At 37.8% G+C, this 22,941-nt stretch overlaps 1 protein-coding gene across 2 annotated transcripts in view; it reads left to right on the plus strand.

Annotated features, from left to right (window-relative positions):
- LOC5566642 (protein roadkill) overlaps positions 1–22,941 on the plus strand; it is a 512,014-nt gene that overhangs the window by 272,135 nt on the left and 216,938 nt on the right. The gene's annotated exons all lie outside the window — the stretch shown is intronic.

Genomic DNA, 22,941 nt, shown 5'->3' on the forward strand with positions numbered 1-22,941 from the left:
ATGCTCTTTCATGTCAATCCTTTATCTGTTCTGTTTTCCAGTTTCTAACAACTGGAGCAAACAAATTGCTAACATTAGACATTATACATTCTCGCCGCTGTCAAACGTGTCTCGCACATTCTGTTATGTCAACACTATTCAGTTGTTTATTGAAGTGCTATTCCTACCTTTCAATTTGCTCTTGGTTGTTCGTACACTAAAGCAATCTAAAAAAAACAGAAAATTAGAATGTCCACGTTTATTTTAGGGGAATAGCCAAAAAATCGCAGTGGTAAATACGCCGCTACTTAGTTAAATTATACAGGTTCGAGAATCTTTTTGAGTAAGAAATTTTCTCAACTTCCTATGCAATAGAATATTTTTATGCTTACAAACGGTGTTCAAATACAAAAATGATCTATTCACAAAGACAGCTCTTGATGTATGCTATAACTATGAGAGTGTTTTAAAACACTTTAGAACTAAGAAGCAGGCTTCGTTTTAATAAGGACGTAACGTTAAAAAGATGAGTACATTTCAGGGGAGAGGTTAGCTTTTGTGTAATGCCAACAAAATTCAAATAAAGAAGAGGTTTAGAGAGTATCAATTCTCGGTCTATATAGTACATGAACAATTCATGTTCCCATAGACGATACCTGCACAGCTTCAAAATCAATAAAGTAGCATAGCAACTCAAAATTCGAAAACATCTTGTTCGAAAGAACATTTCAGAATCTACATGTACAGCAGCCTGTCACTAACGGTCATAAACCAGAACGTACTGAACCGAACTCCGCTTCAATAATGTTGACCATCTATCTACTATGTACTTCACAACGAGAAAATAGTACGATTCCCATCCGATGTGGTTACCCTCCAGAGAGCATCTTTTCGTATACTCTATCCACCTACCTAATAGCAGGTACAACGACAGAGTAGCAGACGCTACTTGGAAAGAGTTCCAACGACGTGAACAACCACCTACCAAAGTACCATGATGGAACACAGTGTATGAACACTTCGTTTCCAATTTTCGAGGTCTTTCCATTTTCCATAAACCTGTGCAGCAGCACAAAAAAAAAACAAAAGCTATATGGCAGCAGTTCTTCTCAGACTCCGCACTCGACATTCGATTCTATCTTCCCGAGCGAGCACCCGAGAAGGCGAGTTGAAGTTGAAGCAGCAGAAAAACTACATCCGCCTGCCCTCCTCGGTCTGTCTGTGCGAGAGCTCTTTGAATGCCAGGACTAGGAATTCAGAGAAAGAATGAAACCGGGAAAAGCAAACGCTTGCTGTTCTCTTTCCGTTGATGTACGAGAATCCATATCCCTGCTTCGTCGTCGTCAACCACGTCCGTCCACGGAATAGGTACGGAGAAGATGAAGAAACGGAACGGGCGGTGGTTCACGATCGTGGAGGGAACTCACCCCGTGTCCTATACATACTTTGTAACGTGAACATCTGACGTCTAATTTATCCTTGAACTAGCGTTGTTGCCTTTGCTGCTGTTGCTTGCTTGCTGCTGCTGCCGACTTGACTGGAGAGAATGTGCCCGAGTGAAATGGGGGAAAACCCGTCATTCGTTGCCTGCTTTGCCACTCTCCATGTAATGTGATAAAGGTATAGAGTTCGTACGTACCGTACTGTGTGGAACGAAGGTGGAAGGGTGCAAAAAAAAAGTTACGGCGAAAGCTTAGAGAGCGAACGGGGAGAAATCTTTGCGAATGACAGTAGCGCTGGATGCTAACTGAGTTTCCAACTTTGGGAGGAGAGATTTGGTTGGCTTTTTTCGGGGAAATTTCAGAATGGCGTCGAACGAACGCGGAGCAGGGTAGGGGGGTTCTGCATTTATTGTCCTCCGCCAGTACCGTTTGGAAGGTGGTGGCTTGGCTTCCTAGTTCAAGGCATGGGCGTAGCCAGGACTTCCTTCAAGGCGAGGGACCTTAAAATTCCATTCATGATTTCTACACCAAATCTTTAAACTATGAAGGTTATGCACCTTACTTTTTTCACAGTAAGCAACGTTGAGTCCAAAACGCGTCTAGGTTCAATTTATAGGCTGAGTAACAGGTATATATGAAGGGTTGTAATATTCCAGACGGGAAAAAATCTAAAGATTCCATTGATTGCGGATAGACTACCTGTGTTCTTTGTTGTACAAAATCGTTGGATTATGTAAGGATTTCATGAAGTTCTTCCAAGAGAGATTCTATCAGCTCTTTTTCCAAGAATAACTCCTGAATGCATCCAGGTACCTCTGGAAGAGTTTTGCTAAGTATTCCTCCAAGGAATTTGACAGAAAATTTCCCAGGAATGTGTCTCAAGATTCCTGTAGGTATTCCTCCAGGATTTTGGACCAGCTTCATATTAAAACTTGTTCTAAAGTTACTTATAGTGGGTCCAGAAATTTCTCAAAAGATTTCTAGAAATATTTTTCGCTTCAATTCCTTTGGAAATAACACTATGATGAATTCTTTTGGAGTTTTCACAGATATATTACCATTTTGTTTTTCAGGAATCAAATCTAGAATTTGATCAAGTTTTTTCTTTCAAACTTAAACTCGTGTCTCAAGATATTTCGTCAGATACTACTCATGGTAGTTTTCTACGAGTCTGCCATAAATATTATATGAATTCTATCTAATATTACTCATTAGGCTCCGAAATGTGTTCAACGATTCCTCCAAAAGTGTTTTTAGAGATGTCTCTAAAAAAATACATTTTTACATACATAATTCATACACCATGAGAAACTTTGAACATAACATTAGAAACCACTCCAAAAATTTCTTCAAAAATTCATATTACAACTTCTGAAAGGATTTTATTTGAAAAACATCCAAAATTACAACAATAATTTTATCAAGAATTCTTTCAAGTCAATAGATTTCTAATGAATTAAAAAGCAAACACTGCAATTTATCTAAAAGTTTCATAAGTAATATTTCCTAGAATTACTTCAAAACAGCAAGTACACTAAGACTATGTACAGGATGTATCTTGCAGTAATTAATGGAATTCAGCTAGTGTTGTTTTCTGGAATTTCGTTAAGATTCCGTTGATATTTTATCGGTATGATCTTAGAGGTATTCATCGATAAATAACAGTAAAACCTCGAGAAGCACTGGATAAACAACTTTTAAATCAATCCTAAAATAAACTTGGAAGAATTCCTGTTTAAATATTTAGACAAATCACTAGCTTGATTTCGGGAGAAATGTATGCCACATGTTTTGGATAAAGTAGGCTATAAATCCTGAGGAGAAACAAAATTTGACACTTTGAAGAAATTCCTGAATTGTTACTCGAAATTGCCTAGAGTGCTTCGTGAAGCCCAAGCAGGACGGTTCGGTTTTGCGTCGTCCGATAGATTTTGCTCACGGTTTCGCGCGTGTTTTCGTCGCTGGAGTTTTTTTTTCCTGTTTTGGAGCGTATTGCTAGGTAGTTCTTCGTGAAGCCCAAGCAGGACGGTTCGATTTTGCGTCGTCAGATAGGTTTCGCTCACGGTTTCGCACGTGTTTTCGTCGCCGAAAAATTTTTTTTATCTGTTTTGGAGCGTCTTGCTGGGTGGGTATTTGGGAAGGCACAAGCAAGACGGTTTGTTTTCGGGACGCCAAGAAGTTTTGCTGTCAGTGTCAGTTTTGTGTTCAGTCGAGGATGGATTACCAACTGGTGAGTTCGTTTCATGCTTGTGATAACACATTTTTTCTTGAAAGCGTAACTTTTAAGTAATATTGAAACAAACTTTGTATGGTTCGTCACTATAAGTGTCGGCATTATGCTTTTTTCTTATACAATTTCAATATACATATATTTTTCTCTTTTTGACATTATTAAAAATTATCTTTTGAATTGTTCGACATTGTGAATGTTGACGTATTTTTTAAAACTTCTACCATATCGAGACAAAATGCACAGTAATACTCATAAGTAATGTTCAAACAAACTATGTATAGTTCGTCACTACAATTGTCGGCATTATTCCTGTTTCATATAATTTAAAATATATACACACTTAGATTTTTTTCACGAGCTCGGCTGTGCGAATCTCGGTTTCCCGATTTTAACCGAGACTCAGCTAACAAATTGTCTGGTTGCTTAGCAACGAAGCACGATTTACTGATACTCGGCTTTTATTTGCTGAGATCCCAGGAAATTTGTTTGCCGACTACTCGGCTGTGCGGATCTCGGTTAAAATTAGCCGAGACTCGGCATTCTGAATTAAGTGTGTACATGTAATTTTCAGTTTTCGTCATTAATAAAAACATCTTTTGAATTGTTCGACATTAGAGATGTTGACGTATCTTTTAAAGCTTCTACCAAAAACTTCTCGAGACAAAAAAATAAAACTAGCTTTAAATATAAGTCGTATATTTCCCGCTTGTCCATGGATCGCAAATCTTTTCCTTCCTCACTAATCAACACCCTTCCCGTGGTGATTATGGCGATGCAGAGGTATTCTCGGTCATTACACCCTAACATTCCTTCCTCATCCCAACTGACTGTAAGGACTTGGCCGGCGCCGTTATTGATCAATAATATTAGATCTGATAAAATTGCACTTCGAGAGTAAGCGGAAACTCCCATCCCTTATTCATTTGGCTCGTAGTGCAATTCTTACCAGTTCCGATCAATCACGGAGTAGCAACCATTGACATGTACAGTCAGTCTATGCTATGCTACGCTATGCTATGCTGAATTGTTACTCGAAATTGCCCAATTATATATGAGGATCGTTGAGGATTTTTTGTAGAAATCCTTTGAAAAACATTCGAGGGAAAATTCGTAGATTATATTCTTCAGTAAAATTCTAGAGTGTTGTCTACAGAAGGCTTAAACTGAGAAAAAACGCAACTAGGGTTGTCATGTCTTTTACGGTTTAAACTATCCGACTGTGTTTTGAAACAACCTGAAGTTCGTAGACAGAAAAGTCTTTTTATACAAATTGAGATGTGTTAGTGACTAGTGTTAATTATTATCTTACCTAAATTGAATTTGAATTACTTAAGCTAAACATGCAAATTATAACTTTATTGGCCACCCTAAACAGCTGTAACTGTTCTAAAATAAGGGTAACTCAAATATTATTTGAACACACTATTGTAAAATTAACACTTAACACAACACATGCAACACAAAGTACAACGATCGGTTCGTAATAACATGCAGATCGAATATACAGCCAGAAGTTAACCGATAGCCACACAATAAAGAAGGCCAACCATACGCGCGCGTCTTTGGAATCAAGCAATCCATTTGTACCGTTTTGATTCATATTACGGACAGCTTCAAATTCCGGACACTCTACTTTTTATGGGAAACATTTCACACGAAATGTTCCAATTTTTGCCGTTCAAAAGTTTTAGTAAGCTTTTTTCATAAATATTTTTGAAAATTTGTAATGCCCAACTACCTTAGATGTCTCTTTAGTGGTTTGACGATTTCAATTGATGATTTGACTGTTCCATTAATGATTATCATGAGCTGTCCGGAATTCGAATCCGGAATATGTCCGAAGTGTCCGGAATATGAGGCAAAAGTGAGGAAGCGTCCGGAATAAGAATCATGAAGAGGCTACACATTTTGATTTATTTGAAATTATTCAAGTTGCGGAAGCGTATTCTTTACCCACCATCTGAAAGTTAAGGGCTTTCGACGCTCGATAACGCTAAGGAATCAAACAGAATGATTTATTTTGTATGCTCTATGCTGGGTTATACTTCACTGAAGCCTTAAGTGTCCGTAATGTGAATCAAAACGGTAATCGAATTTTCATGCAAATGTTGATGTCTACTTTAGTTTAAAATACAAATAATTTTGTAGAAGACTATATGCATTTCAAAGCTCTAAATGTATCTTTCCGCGTAAATCTGTTTTTTAGACCACTGTACAATGTAAGATTGACTCAAGTATTGTTTTGTTTTGATTTTTGATTACTTCGTAATTCTGAAACTTAAACTACAATCACGCAATTATTTTATGAATATGAATGTTTGAGACAAATCTTAAAAAACATAAGCTAGCTATTTTATTTCATCGGCCAGGGGACATAGTCTTCTTCTGGCCCCCTTCTGTCTGTGCCCATGGATCAAAAGAAGAAAGACTGTTAGAGGCAACTGTCATAGACTCTGAAATGAAGCGGAGAAAAGTTTCTCGTTCAAAGTGATCCACAACGTAGAGGCTTCTGTTTGCAGTTGACGAGGCATTAATTTGCAGAAACCACACACACCGATCGATGGCGTGTCTAGCTTGGTCGGTATATTACGCCATACTTGTGGCCCTGGTGATAAGTAATTTTGTTTGTGTTTTGCATAACGTAGCGCGGAAAAAATGCTTATCACAACGCTTTTCTTTTTTTGCAATGCGCAAAACCTTATCAAAGCGCTACACAAAGTTCCGTTTATTTGAGCGGTTTCTGCAAACTTCTGTGCCTCCGGCGAACCGGACTGTAGTCCGGTCCCTCGTTCCCTACTTCTCCCATCTAACAAAACAACATGTTTGCAGTGAGAAACATTTTCGTTGGGTCGCGTCATCATCGTTTGCCGTTTATTTTCGGTCGTTCACTGACACTGAGTAATCGATTGTACAAAAGTTCAAGTGTCATGCAAAAAAGATCCAGTTTTTTTTTTTGCGTGCTCGTCTCGGGCTATAGCCAATACACCGCGGGACTTGTAAATAAGATTATTAGAAGATCAGACAACGACGACGGCAAGGTTAAGTAGTAATTGCGGATAAGTGTTTATAAACAGGCCCGTCGACTCGGAAGATCCGCCTAACGTGTGGGAGGGGGAAAAGGAGGGATAGACGACGCTGCACAAAAATAAAACAGTAATTATCATCAGTTAGTCACAGCTGTAGATATGTGTGTTGCTGTATCTGTTTGCAGTGAACATGAAAAAGTCTAAGTTGGTCCGACCTTTATGTAAGTTTTTAAATTATTGATCGTCGTCGGGGGTGATAATAGTTCAAAAATTCATATGTCCATGTTGATTGTTGGATAACCCTCCTAGCTTTACTGAAAATATTCTTTCCAATATAAGAATACGCATAGCATAGCAACCATGTCCTGAAAAATCTGCTTCCACCTGACGCATTTCACTTCCCCATGGTTTTTGTTTATACCAAACTGATACTTTTGGTATTAGCCGATGGGTCCATCTACCTTTGGTGGAGTTATCCCATTCCTGCTGCCAAATCTCTGAGCGATCCCTCTTTTTATGCATTGCGGACTCCTCTTGGTACCTCGTTGGTTGAAGCATTGAACATCTTCCTTTGCTGGCAATTATTGCAGAACTCTTGGACATCATTCTCGAAAGGACCACTATGGCCGTAGACGCCGTTTTACAGGCATATTCAACGTGACTAGCGAAGCTGAGCTTGTCATCGATCATTACCCCAAGATGAATAAGGGTTCGCTTGGGCTCTATGGTTAAATCACCTACCGAAATAAGCGCCCGTTGCTCGGACATGCGGTTGTTGACCACCACCACCTCAGTCTTGTGACGGGCCAGTCCTAGTTTCCAAGACTTCATCCATTCCTCAACTATGGAAATAGAGTGCACTGCTATCAACTCTACTTCCTCCATCGATTCACCATAGACCACTAGGGTGATATCGTCGGCGAAGCCAACAGTCTTAACACCCGTCGGAAGGTGCAGCCTCAGTACATCAACGAACATCGCATCGGGCCCAGGATTGACCTTAAGGTACTCCCTTGGTAATTCGAACGCTTTTCTGCCCCTCCTCTGTGTCATACAGTAGAATCATACCATCAAAATAGCTTTCTAGAAGCTTACACAACTGCACCGGTACCTTGAGGTGGTGAAGTGAGTGGGCTATCGCTTCCCAGCTTGCGCTGTTGAACGAATTCTTCACGTCCACAGTGACAACCGCGCAGTAACGGATGCCCCTTCTTTTATGTTCGATTGCCACCTCAGCTGTCTGCTCAATCGACAGGATAGCGTCCAGAGTAGCGGTTTCAATTATAGTGATGGGCGAAATGCAGTGGCGCGTGATTGGGTGGTGGCCAATCGACAACAGAATGTGCAAGTTGAGGATCAAAGGCCGTTTCTTCAATATCAGCATAATCAACGTGCACAGCCCTCACCTAGCAAGTGACGATGACGATAAGGACGCTTTCTACGTGCAGCTGGCACGTGAATACGACAGCTGCCCAAGCCATGATGTCAAAAGCGTTATCGGAGATCTCAACGCTCAGGTTGGCCAGGAGGGTTAATTTAGACCGATTATAGAAAAGTTCAGCGCTCATCAGCTTACGAACGAAAACGGCCTTAGACTGATTGATTTCGCCATTTCCAAGAACATGGCCATACGTAGTACCCACTTCCAGAACAGTCTCCCGTGGCGGTACACCTGGAGATCACCCCAACAGACTGAATCGCAAATCGACCACGTTTTGATTGATGGAAGACACTTCTAAGACATTATCGACGTCAGAACCTATCGCGGCGCAAACATCGATCCATTCAATAAATCCAGCCAGTTTATCTGCTTTGCTGACGACGTGGACATTGTCGGAAGAACGTTCCAGGTGGTTTCTGAACAGTATACCAGGCTGAAACGTGAAGCAGATCGGGTTGGATTGAAGGTAAATACGTCGAAGACGAAATATCTGCTGGCTGGAAGAACCGAGCGCGATAGAGCTCGCACTGACAGATGCGTGATGATCGACGGGGATGAGTTCGAGGTGGTGGACGAATTTTTCTACCTCGGATCATTGATAACGTCGGATAACAACTGCAGCAGAGACATTTAAAGACGTATCATTGCCGGAAGTCGTGTTTACTACGGACTCCACAAGATGGTTTGACCAAGTGGAGCAGGATCTTGGAAATGTGGGCGATCGAGAAACTGGAGCCTAGCAGCCATGGACCGAGTTTGTTGGCATGACATTGTGGTGCAGGTCATGTATTGAAGGACGTAGCGCCATCAAAAATAAAGTAAGCTAAGTATAAGGATTGACGTAAAGAACACGATCAACAACGCCAATTGGATGGCTATCTTCGCAGCACAGAAGCAGCTACTTTCAGAACTGTTTACTGGTGTACGAAACAAATATGGGCCAGAGGACGATCAGATATCGGTTTAACTGTGCAGTGTCACCTGTATGTCCAGAGTATAAGAACGTTGAGAAGACCCTAGAATACGTAGTCTTGATCTCCATCTGTTCTTAATATAGAGAATGCTTCAAATGGAATCGCTGGGCCGACCTCCCCATCCAAGCGACCAGTGAAAATATATCGCAAAAGACAATTGAATCGGTTGAACCCGGAAACTCCTGAGTTGAGAAACTCTCTGCCAGAGTAGATTTGATCCACTGCCGGGAATTAGTTGGGTAGAATGTGACGAAGCAATGGTCTCAGGTCTTCGAGAAATCAGACTTCGAAACACTTCCGGTCGGCCTGAAGAACGATTTCAGGGAGGAGCAGAACAACCGGTTTCAGGAGACCTTTAGGAACGGGTTAATCGACGAGCCATCAGCCAACCGATGGACATGATCCATCTGGAAATGGGTTATTGCAGGAATCGAGGTATTCATAAAGAGGCTCCTGTCCCCCCTTACACTATTCCAAAGTCCTTAGGATGCTATCTCCTTCGAACACTTCAAACACGCACGAACAGCGTTTCTTGTTGATCATTGCCAACTGAAATGGCATTAATTCATTATGTCACCTGTAGGAGCTCTACCCGATAGTACACATTCGCCCAAACCACCACTTACAAGCGACCGCCAATGTCCTTGACAATAGTCATGAAATTACCCCTTCCATTGACTAACGGTAAACACGAGTCGCACATCCTCCTTCTTCTCGTAGAGAGTCATCACCGAGCTCAGCTCATTTGAGGAGGCGTGAAAAATAGACGCCTCTGAGCATCTCGGACAAAACGGTGCGCTGTTTGCACAAATTTCGCAACGGGTCGACAATTCCGATGACCGGCTTCGTCGTTGGATTTTTTGGCAAAAAATCACTATAAGGGTGTGGTGCTGCTGCTGTATGGTCGTCATAAGGGTGGCCCAGAATGATCAAGCTATAAAAATCCCAAGCAACACCCCCAAATTCTATCATTTGGACCCCAGAGAATTTGAACTATAAGGAACTATAAGGAAGAATTTAACGAGCTTGAAGTTTGTATGAAGAAAATTGATCAAATATATGGGAAAACGGTTCTAATTATATTTTCGAACAAATTGAAATACTTTTCGTAAAAAGATAAAAAAGTAACGGGCAACTCCCTAGAATAGGTTGTTTTCCAAAAGTATCCGAATTCTTTCAAATTTTGTGAGTCAAGAGTTGACGGATATATATAAAATGGGCCACCTCAGTCGTCATCCCCAGAGCCACGGCACGGAAACAGAGCTGAACGCGTGCCAAAGTTCCACTCACAGTCTGAGAAGAAGGAATGCGGTGACGGCGATGCTTGCGTGATCTCCTGATGCTGGTGGCGTCTTCTCTCGTGTATGACAAATGGCTTGTATGCCCCATTCGGTCCACGCCACCACGGATGTCCAATACGAACTCGGTTAGTTGGTCGGTCAGTTTAGGGGCTAGTTTTCGGTTGACTAGTGTGGATCCCGACCAGCAGATTACAACAGAATTATTGCAGAGTATCTCTGTACACATTTTCTAGCAAAATTTAAACATCAATAGAACTTTTTGTGTTATTTCCCATACCTTTGTTATAAAAAAATGTGTAATTTTCTTAGTATGATATAATACTGACTATTCCGATCAGTGGATTACAACAAAATTGTATCACAATTATATCAAGATTTGTTATAAATAACAAATTTTGTTTCATTTTTGGTAGAAGCACTTTGAGTTGATGGAAGAAGTTATAACATAATTAATACAAAATCAATTATAAATACAAAGCCTGTTCCAAATTTGTTTCAATTTAAAACATAATTATAACACAATTTGTTATAAAAAATCTGAAGGAGATTGCTTATACATGTGCGCTTTTATTCATGTAAAGAAAATAAAAAAATGTTATAATTCAGTTATGGAAAATATCAAAATGAGATATATAATTGCATGATTTCAAACATTTTTGTTTAAATTAGAACATATTTTGTTTTAGTTTTGTTTAGTGTAGAGGAAATTGTGTTGTATTTTTTATTATGTTTACTATTAATCAGCCAAAATTATAACATATTTTGTTAGAAAAAAACGAGCTAACTATTCTTTCGACATTTTGTCATTCGACCTTTTGCTATAGATTCAAAGAAAATGGGCTAAGTATAACAATTTTCGATATAATTATGATAAGTATAACAATTTTCGATATAATTATGATCTTGCTTCAATCAACTGTTCGGTATCGCCGTGATGCCGCTCCTCCTCCAAACTTGATGGGTGTAGACGTAATTGACGTTGAAATACATTCAAATGGAGCGCGAAGGGAGTTGAAGCGCGCTGGCGATGGACATTAACAAGTCTGTCCGGCAAATTGCATTCTTGGCATCTGTAGACGCGTCACTATGCGGATGGACGTTGTTGCGAATATAAATCGTGATCTATGGTTCTGGATGAGCATGAGACGTTTATTGCGCTGGGAGTAATCTTCAGTTTGGAACTGGGGATACAACTTAAGATATGATGAATGGCTGGAATTGGTCCTAATCCGGGGGACGAATTATGCATTGAATCAAAAAAATCAATTTTCAGAAGTAAAGCATAAGTAGTTTAGGTTCACTGCTCATTAGATTTGTTTCGGATTTGAACCAGCTTGTGGCTAATAAAGAAATAAAAAATATTATTTTCTTATCAACGTTCTAATCTACGTCTCCAAGACAAGAATTACAACAAATTTGCAGAGTGAAGTATAAAAATCCAACTAAATATTACATCGGCAATGTTAGTCTATTTGCACTGTTATGAGTTTCAAACAATTCCTAATATTTGGTTTTCTTTTTTTTCAGGTAAAGTGTTGCACATATCTACGTCACACTATGTATGATTCTTCTTCAATTATCGACAACACTACTCCATCAAATGGTTTTTTTTCACATCAACAATTGGAGTGAAAAGTATGAGGGTATATAAGATTCGAACAATACTTGAATCAAGTATATTCTGGTAAGTTCTTTTAGTCAGTTTAGTTTAAAAAAAAAAAACATTTTTGTCGGGTTTCTTTTATTGAATTACTATGCAAAATATCTCTACTTATTGAATTCATGTCTTCTGAAGCCGAATATAAACGCCAAACTTTTACAAGCTATCTTGAGTTATTTTGAATTTGGGAACACCATTAACCGTGAAATACGCCTGAAGATAGATAGTTAAGCAGGCTACATGCAAACCAACTACAACTCATGATGATGAATAACAATTTATTCTGACGTCCAATCAAAATGTTCTCGGCAAAGTTATAGCTGGATTTCACATGAAGAGTTTAGTTTGTTTACTATTCCATAAAATATTATGACGAAGAGATTGAGGGCCGAACACAAAATTTCAAAATTTGCATCACTCTAACACACACATAGCCGCAGTAGTAACATGGTCCTCTTTTATTTTACTCCAGTCTCGTAAGTATCTAATGGTTCCGGGGTACATACTTCATACAAATTTTCACGAATGTGTTAATATTTTGCCGTAATAAAAACCACTGAGAGTGTAGGTACTCCACCAAGAGATTTTCATATTATTCCCTCAGGACTTCCCATAGGATTCTCAAACATTCACCGGATTCCCACAGAATCACCGTTGGAATTTCCCCAAGATGCTCAAAAAAACCACACCGTATTCCCATAAGATTCTCACTATTCCTGCAATATTTCTACACAATTCCCATAGAAATCCTGAAGATTTCGCACAATGTTCCCACAGCATTCTCACATGACTCTTATGGGTTTCATACATTATTCCCAAAGTGTTTCCACGGGATTCTCTCTTATATGCTAATTGTTCGTCATATAATTCTTATAAGATTTTCTATACTCGCACCGGATTCTCTCAGGATTTCCAGAGGATTTCACAGGAAATTCACAAGAATCTCAGCATTAAGATACCCTATATATTTTTAAACGATTTGTTCTTTTTGCCGCAGTATTTCTACAAGATTTCAAATATATCTCACATAATTATCACCATATTGCTACTGAAAGCACAGGATCAGGACTGAAAATCATCAGTTTCGTCGCCTTTTTTCATTTGACGGCGAAGATTGCCCAGGATTCTCACAAGAATCCTAAGATTTTCATTTATTGCCAGAATCCTCACTGGGATTCCAGTCCCAAAATCCACACTTAGACATCCAGGATCCATGATGTAATCCAAGGATTGACAATGGAAACTCAAAATCCCCACTGGCATCCCATTATTCTAAAATTCACACAGGAAATTCTTGGATCCACACTGGAATTCCAGGATCCACATTGAAATCGAAAGATGCGCACTGGAATTCCAGGATCCACATTGGAATCCTAAGGTTCACACTGGTAACTCAAGATCCTCCCGGAAATCTCAAGTTACACACTGGAATTCCACGACCCATGTTACAATCCCAGGATCCAAACTGGAATACCAGGATTCTCTCTGGAAACCAAATATCCACACTGGAATCCTAGATCCCAACTGATACACTACGAACCACACAACAGCCCCAGGATTCACACTGAAATATAACAAACCACACTAGAATCCCCATTTCCTCATCCACAATGCTGTACCACAATCTTCAGTTGAATTTCAGGATCCATAATGCAACCCTAGGATCCAGGCTGAAACATCAGGATCCACAATGCATTAGATTCCCATCATTCACACTGGAATCCCAGAATCCATACTGAATTTCTAGAATCCGTACCGGATTCCCAGGTACCATACTGAAATTCCAAGACCCACACTGAAATCCAACGATGAATACTGAAATCCCAGATTCCACACTGCAATCCCAAAACCTGGAAACACTGGAAACCAAGATTCCATACTGGAATCACAGTATTCACCCTGAAATCAATAATATATTAAAACTCACAATGGAATCCACAGGATCCACACAAAAGTACCAAAATCCACACTAGAATCCCTGAATTCACACTAAATCTCTAGTATTCACATTGGAATCCCAGGATCCACACTGGAGTCGCAGGATGCACACTGGAGTCCCAGGATCCACACTGCAATCCCAAAACCTTCACTGGAAACCAAGGATCCATACTGTAATCCAACGATCCACACTGGTATCTGAAGATCCATACTGGAATTCGAAGATTCATACTGGAATCCAAAGATCCATACTGAAATCCAGGGATCCATACTGGAATCCAAAGATCAATACTGGAATCCAAGGATCCATACAGGAAGCTCAAAATTGCCACTGGTATTCCAATATCCACACTGAAACCCAAGGATCCACATTGTAAATCTTAGGATCCACACTGTAATCCATACTGAGATCCACACTGGCATTTCAAGATCCACTGGATCTACACTGAAATCTCAGGATCCGTACTGGAAGAATCCAAGGATCCACGTTGGAATACCAAGATCACACTGTCATCTTACAATCCATGTCACAGTCCCAGGATCCACTCTGAAATCCTACGATCTAAACAACAATCCCTGTATTCACACTGGAATAAAGGGATCTACGCAGAAATAACAGAATCCACACTGGAATTCTGATATTTACACCAGTATCACAAGATCCACACTCAAATTATGCGATAAAAACTACAATCACTGGATCTTCACTAAATTTCTATGATCCATATTACAATCCTAGGATTTACGCTGGACTTCCAGAATACACACTAAAATCCTAGGATCCACATTTAAAACACCATTTCTACACTGAAATCCACATTATAATCCCAAGATCCATACCGAATTCCTACGATCTACACTACAATCCCAACATCCACACGAGAATCAAAGGATCACTGAAATACCTGGATCCACACTAAAATGCTACAATCCACACTACAATCCCAGGATCCACACTGGAATCGAAGGATCAACACTGAAATACCAGGATCCACTTTGGACATCCCCAATCCGCACTGGAATTCTAGGATCAACACTGGAATCTTAAGATTCATACTGGAATTCCAGGTTCGATATTGAATTTCTATGATCCGCACTTCCGACCAATGGACTGCAACAAAATTGTAACACATTTATACCAAAATTTTGTCACTAATAACAAATTTTGTTTTATTTTTGTTCGTAGCACATGGGGTTGATGGAGGAAATTATAGCGTAATTAAAACAAAATCAGTTATAATAATGGTAAGGAAATTCAGCATTTTTTTAAATTAATCGATAATTCTTCTTCTTCTTGGTGTTACTTCCAAACTCGATATAAAACTTAATTGAGAATGAACATTGAAACCATTGGCGTAGGAACAGGGGGCCTGCTACCTCCCAGAATCCTCCAGAACCACCCCTCCCCCCATTTTTTTTTTCAGATATCATACATGAAATTTTTTTTAAGGAACGTGTTTAATATTGGCAGATATAACCATGTTAATTAACATGAAATGTATTTATGGTTACTTTATGCCACATTATACTAAGAGGCGTGGCAAGACTCAAACCCATATTTCAAAGATATCTTACTAACCACAAACAAGTAATCGTTTATTTTCTGATTTAAGAACATTGCAAAAAACTACGGAAAATGCATCTTGAAATTCGATAGAACATATGGAGATCCTCAAGGAGAACAATAGCCCTTTTTTCTAAAATTTTCCATAATTTTGTACCGGAATTTTTCGAAAACTGTTCTCTCGAAACCCTCCAATAGTATGCTAAGAAATTTCTGATGGATATTCTTCCATGAATTATATCACATCTTACCTCTAGGAATTCCACAATGTACTGCTTAAATTTTTCTACCGGATATATTTCAATAAACTCTTCTTTGTATTGCTTTGAATATTTCTCCAAATCCCACTAAGAATTCGTTTACAAATAGTGTAGTGTATTCCTAAGTTTCTACTATAATCATTCAAGGAAATCCACCGGAAGTTCCTAACTCCCACCAATATTTGTTTTTGAAGATTTTCATCAAAAGCTCTAAAGATTATCTTCTGAAAATTGTTCCTGAAACTTTACTACAATTTTAAGGGTTGTTTTCCACTTCATATTTTTCTTCACTAGTAGATTTTGCTAAGAATCTCAAAAAATCCGCTAGATACAACTTTATGATTTTCCCAGGTACAACGTTATAACTTCTTCCGAAAACTTTTGTAAGATTAATACATGCTAGAAATGAAAATTTGTAATCCAAACATTATTATTCCAGGTTTTTTGCCGGTCTATGAAAAATTTCTTAATGAATTATGACAAAAATCATGAAAAAGAATTTATAATAGTTCATGAAAAACAAAATTTATCAAATATGTAAAAAAATTGCTCTAAAACAATATTTTCTTTTATATCTAAAAAAATTATCTATAGGCAACATTCAAATAACAATGTATCTAAGAGACCTTATTGAAAATTTGATAAAAATTACCTTAAGAACCTGAAGAATTAAGAAAATGGTAATGGAATCTCTGTTTGGCAAAATAATTAAAGAAAATGGAGTTTCTAAATACTAGAATTCACAGTTATACTTGTGTAGGCATTCAGAGAGAAATTTGTGAACCTCTTGTTTGAGATGTTTAAGAATTTCTCACAGCATTCCTTAGCAGATTCATTTTACAGTTATTCTTAGATGTAGCTTTATGGAAATATTTGTTAGAATAGTTACCAACTCTTTGGGATAAGACTGTGATAAAATTCGTTGGCGGTATGCTTACAATAATTGCTGATAAATCATCGGAGAATCCAAAAGTTCAGTAAAAAAATCAAGCAGAAAAAATGTCAGAATTCGAGAAGTAATAACTGATGTATTCTTGCAGTAATTCAAAATGCTGTTATTGAAGAAATCTTCTGTAGAACTTCTGAGGAAGGCACTCCTTATGAAAACTCTAGAATAATCCATAATGGAATGCTTAAAGCTAAAACAAGAAAATAAAACTAGATTTCTCATATAACTTCATATCATATGAGATTTTTTAAAATTATTATTTAGTTATTCCATTTAGAATTTCAAAAGGTGAGTCTTGTTTTTTTTAAAATTCCAACAAGGAATTTCTACGAGATTTCTGTATAAAATTTGGCAGAATTTTGTCAAATGTTCTCGTATAGATTTTCCCACAACGAATAAATACAAATATCCTTTGGAAATTCTGTCAAAATACTAAGAAAAAGATCGCCTGATAAATAATCGCGAAGCTTCTGAGACTGTTTCCCAATAAATTTGTTCAATTTCACTAGATTAATTTTTATGCTCTTGCCAAAAAATACCCATATAATATCAAAATATTTGAAATGATTTCTCAAAAAATCGTGATTTATTCGCTTCGGCCTAATTACAAATGTTTCCAATATTTAGAATACAAATATAATAAGAATCAGATGCAGTTATGATAAAAAAAAGTTTTGGCTAAAACAAACTTCTTAAATTCCCATTTCCAGTATACCGCCAGCTATTGTGTCGAAAATAATATCAGCAAGACAAATCGGCTGGCCTTTCAACGAAAATTCTTCCAGATGTATCGCTAATATGTAAAAAAACTCGATTTTTTTAATCCACCAGCTATTGCTCAAAGATAAAAATAATATTAATCCAAGCATTTTTTTAATGAGTTTCATTTAAGGTGAAGATGTATCGAAGCCAAAATTCAAATTTTCAAGAGCACGAATCTGAAGAACCAAACATCCGTTTAAGCTAAAAACTTAATCGATTTGTCACTAGCTGGTGGTGACCAATCGATTAGATTTTCAGCTCAAACGGATGTTTGGTTCTCCAGATCCGTGCTCTTGAAAATTTGAACTTTGGCTTCGATTCATCTTCACCTTAAAATTTCACATTGATAATAATCTGGGAATCATGTAAATCATTTCTTCATGCATTATGCCAGGAATATGTCCTTTAAGGCCTTTTTGCAAAATATAAAAATCTGCATAAATTCTGTTGCAAATTACTAAGCTTCTTACAACATGTTTTCACATCTGGCTTCACTTTTAATCATGATTCCTGTAGAAATCACAAAAATATTGTATTATTTCTGATTTTAATACCTGAAATTATTTAATGAAAAAATCCAGAAATGAGCTTTGTAGAAATATTGGGAAATATTTATTGAATGACTCCTAGACAAATTCCAAAGAAAAAAAATCATAGAATTTCTGTAGTACTAGAGTAGTGTTTGAAGGAACAGCCGAATTAATTTATGAATTTGAAAAGGGTAGAATTCCTGATGAATTCCCAGAAGACGTTGATGGAGGATCTCAAGAATAAATTGTTACTTTCTTGTAATCTAATGATCCATGTGTTTATAGCAGAAACTTGGAACGAAATTCCAGGGAAAATTGTGCAAATTCGGAAGAACAACTTGAAAAACGCAGAATTTTTGTCAAATGTTCATGGTAGAAGCAATCCTGAATTCTACTTGAGAATTAATGTATAATTCATTCAATTTACTTCAGGCAATAATGGAGTAACATAAGACAAAATTTTCAGGAGAATCTGTAGAAACATTTGAAGAATTTGGAGGATTCTTAGAACAAAATCCTGCAAGATTCCCTATAGCAACAATTATTGGAGTATTCCTGCATGAACTCTAGGAAAAGTTTCTACGAGTTGGTTCTGGAAAACCGTGCAACTCGTAAACTTAAAAAAAACTTCATCAGACCTAAAGAGGTTTTCCAGAAGATATTTTTTGAAGAACTACTAATTAAATTTCTGAACATTTCTAGTTAGCTAAATGCTTAGAGGTATCCCAGAAATACATGGGGGAATTGCTAAAGAATATCTTAGAAAACGTTATGAATAAAACAAAACAAAATGGGAAATATACAATAAAGAAGTACCTAGCGGAATTTTCAAAAGACAACTAATCAGAGATAAAGGAATTGTTGGAAGAATTCACCGAAGGAAGTTATTTAATGAAACCAAAAACATTAAACTAATTAAAAAGTAATGTTGTCTATAATCATATAATTGAAATATATCAAGACCGCTTAACGTGCTCAGCGAATTGGAATACTTTTACATCCATTTGGATCATAAAAAAGTACAATTACTAAAAATCCATGAAAAATACGAGATTTGTGAAAACTATGATTATTGCGACGTATATTACATTTGTGACATCAGAACACGCTGCCCCCGCCCCCTGGCCCTCTCCAGAGAAAATCATAGCTACGCCAATGATTGAAACACAATTTACGAATCCTTCGTGGAAACATTACGAATTTTAGTGCTTTAGTGCATTCGACGATATGGGTTCGTGCATTTTAAAATACAAGATTTTCTCCGAAACCTTTTTTTTGCGGAAAACAATAAATGATTTCGCAAATAAAACAATTCATTTTGTTATACTGGACACTTTCCATCCTGCTCGAGTAGCGTTAGTTTTCTGATTAACCTTTACGTCCCGACCTCAAACAAGGCATTTTCAAAAAGCTGCTATTTCATCAATTTCCATTCGATTTTTTTACCATGTCAATGAAAGAAGAAAAAAACTCGATACGAATAGATATGACCACCCTAGAGCTCCTGGCACAGGTTCCACGAGGGCCTCTTTGTGGACATAAATCGTGACCCCAGTACAACTCGGAATATCTCCGGCATGATCCTGAATTCAGCATTATTCATTTATGTCAAATAACTGAAAAATACTAGAACCCCCCTCCCGCCTTTGTTACGCTTATTTTTCCAATACTTAATACCGTGAAGGCCCCAAACTCTGCACACTTAAGGCTTTTCAAATTTCAAACAGCTGTAATTAATTGAAAACAAAACACAATCCTCTAAAATTTTGGGATTATTGATTATTGATTTCATGTATAAAGAAAAAATATAAAAGCTTCACTAAGTAATGATTTTTATTGCAAATTTTTAATTTTTCTCAAGGGTGTCCGTGTTCCTAACTCTGCGCACTCATTTTTGCAATGCTCCTTATTCTGCGCATTCAGGTTCCTAACTCTGCGCACTCGATACATTATTTATAAGAGTTGAAGTATTTTGCTAAAAGCATTACTAGCATTCAAACTCTGAATTAATCTTAATTTTCTTGCTTTATACGGCTTTACGTCCCCAGTGGAGCGTGGAATGTCTCTAACATAGAAGTTTATTAAGTGAAGTGAATTTTATCTTTAATTCAATCCATGATAATTACTGTTACTGAATGCCATTAAGTGCAACTCTTAAAATAATCGAAATCATCATATGATTTCCAAAACATGTAATTAACTTAGTTTTCTAAAATCCAAAGCAACATACATAGTTTGTACCCTAAACTACGTCTTTTTTGCATTCTCCCTTGGCGTGTAAAGGAAAATTACCTTTGACTGTTTATGTATTTTCACTAGATAATATAAAACAAAATTTTCTTTGGTTCGGTTCGGGTCCGGGTTTGAAGAAAATTAATAAGAACCTGGTTCTGGTTTGTTATATGTGAAACCCGAACATTCCTACTAAATATGAAGAATAGTTTAAGCGAAAGGGTATATCCATTGTTAATGTATTGTTCATCACTCAATCGGGAAGTATCGCCGCCCTGTATAAGCGTGACGTTATTAACGAACGTTTCATATTTCAGATCAATAACAGTACTCTATTGGCGTTTTTATATAGCAAATACGATTAAACCTCGATGTTTCATTACTCGATATTGACTCATGAAACTATACATAAAATCAAAACTATTCTATTGCATGGTTAGGGAGCATTCAAAAATTACGTCCATCGTTCAGGGAAGGAGGAGTCTACGAAAATGTGACAATGCATCCATTAGGTACTGTTAAAATCGCGACAGGGGATTGAGGGGACGGAGTGTAGAAATCCTTAAAATATGTTGGACGTCATTTTTTAATCTTCTCTTACTATGATGGTCCCCTTAAACAATTTACCAAAGCATTTCCATTCCATATCTCGATGGTGTCGACAAGTCGATGGTTCCCTTCAATATCGACCTCTGGAGGGTTGATTGTATGTTGAAAATAACGTTTTATAACTGCTGCGCATAGTAAAAAATGCGCATAGTTGAAAAATGGTTCCTTACTATGCGCACTTGAGAAGAATAAGAAAATGAAAAGAAAATAAGTTGTACTTTACCAGTCATGATTGTTCGATAAATAAACTAGTGCCTACATACTAAAAATCTGAAATATATTCTCTTTAACTTGATTCAAATGACTTAATTGATGAGGTACTCCCTTAGCATTTTTGTTAACGGGCAGTCAATTTGGACGTTTTTCAATATTTTCAAAGCTATTTTATTTTTTATTAAAGTAACAAACGTAAATTTGTCTAGAAAATTCTTCGCGTACTTTTTTATTACTATTGTATCAATATATGGATAACAAATTTTAAACACAAATTTAAATGATTTACCAGATTTTGGTGGATTTTGGTAAAAGTGCGCAGAGTTAGGAGCTGCGCAGAGTTAGGGGCCCTCACGGATGTACTGTTACACTTTCGTAGACCCCCCCCTATCCCAAATGATGGACGTCATATATGGATGACCCCTCTTCTGTTTGGCACCGATCACTATGTGTTAGCCCGTGCTACGTTCGCTGACACTCTCTTATTCTGATCAAGAAACATAAGCGAATGTGTTTCATTTTGTGCACAATCTTTGCGATAAATGGGGTATTATATGAGCTAGGTAATAGATTATAATTAAGTTGCTTAAGGTTGCATTACCAAAAACATAGAAGTTATTATCAGTATTAAGCAAAACATGAATCACCCGAATGGCTCGATACCGTTGTCGTGAGAGTTGTTGCTCTTGAACGCTCTCTCGTCACGTACCATGCGAGAGAATGAATATCAACATTCATAGGGCTTTCCGAATGGGATGTGCCACGAACTGTTATGATTCACGAACTGTTACACTCTCTTAATATGGATCGATTGGCTTATTCGGATCAAAATCCGAACTATGTTTTTTTTTTACTATGGAATACATATGACATGTGACTTTGAAGTGACTCGCCACAAGTTTTTATAGTTGTTGCTTCCAGTTCTTCCTTGTCACGGAAGGCTATTTATGCACATTTTCGAGCTGCATCTTTTTTCTGAGAAACGTGTTTTTCGAAGAAAATGGCCATTATGAAGGTAGCATTCATCCCTTCCTTAGTAATGTCAATGGTACATGAATGAGTAAGCTATAAGAAAGGCCACATCACCGTCGCCAAATGGCTCAATTTCGAGGTCTTGTGCAACCCAAGGATATTTTTAATATTGCGCTTCCGGATTGTGCCAAACGATTTCTGTCCGCCACGCCAGTGCAGTTGCAAACCGATCCGGCCAATCGCGAATTTCTCGCCACTATGCCCTTGTGCATCTAGTGGTCGCCTCTAGCTGCGGTCTAGGTATAAGAAAACCATACGCTCGATTTTAGTTTGTGGAATACATTTTATCTTCCGGTTTGGACGATGGTCTCTCTGACGGACGTTTTGAGGTTAGATAAATATCAAATAGAAGCCAAGCGCTGTGTGTTTGTGCGCTGTCCGGAGAATTACCGTGTGATAATCAATGTGGTTTTCTTATGGTGTGGTGGTCTGTGGCTGTATATGGAACGGCTCCCGACAAGACGGAAGAAACAAGATTATAACAGAATGCATTCTTCTGATTTGATTTTTTATATTTCCAGTTGTTATAAAACATATACCGAGAGTAGTTAAAACCACAAAAGTTCTAACAAAATTTGCTCCAAATGGCCTTCCTTAGCCGAGTGGTTAGAGTCCGCGGCTACAAAACAAAGCCATGTTGAAGGTGTCTGGGTTCGATTTCCGGTTGGTCCAGGATCTTTTCGTAATGGAAATCTCCTTGACTTCCCTGGGCATAGAGTATCATCGTACCTGCCACACGATATACGAAAGCAAAAAATGGCAACATTGACAAAGAAAGCTCTCAGTTAATAGCTGT

Source organism: Aedes aegypti, chromosome 1, assembly GCF_002204515.2.
Source record: "Aedes aegypti strain LVP_AGWG chromosome 1, AaegL5.0 Primary Assembly, whole genome shotgun sequence".
NCBI classification, from domain to species: Eukaryota; Metazoa; Arthropoda; class Insecta; order Diptera; family Culicidae; genus Aedes; species Aedes aegypti.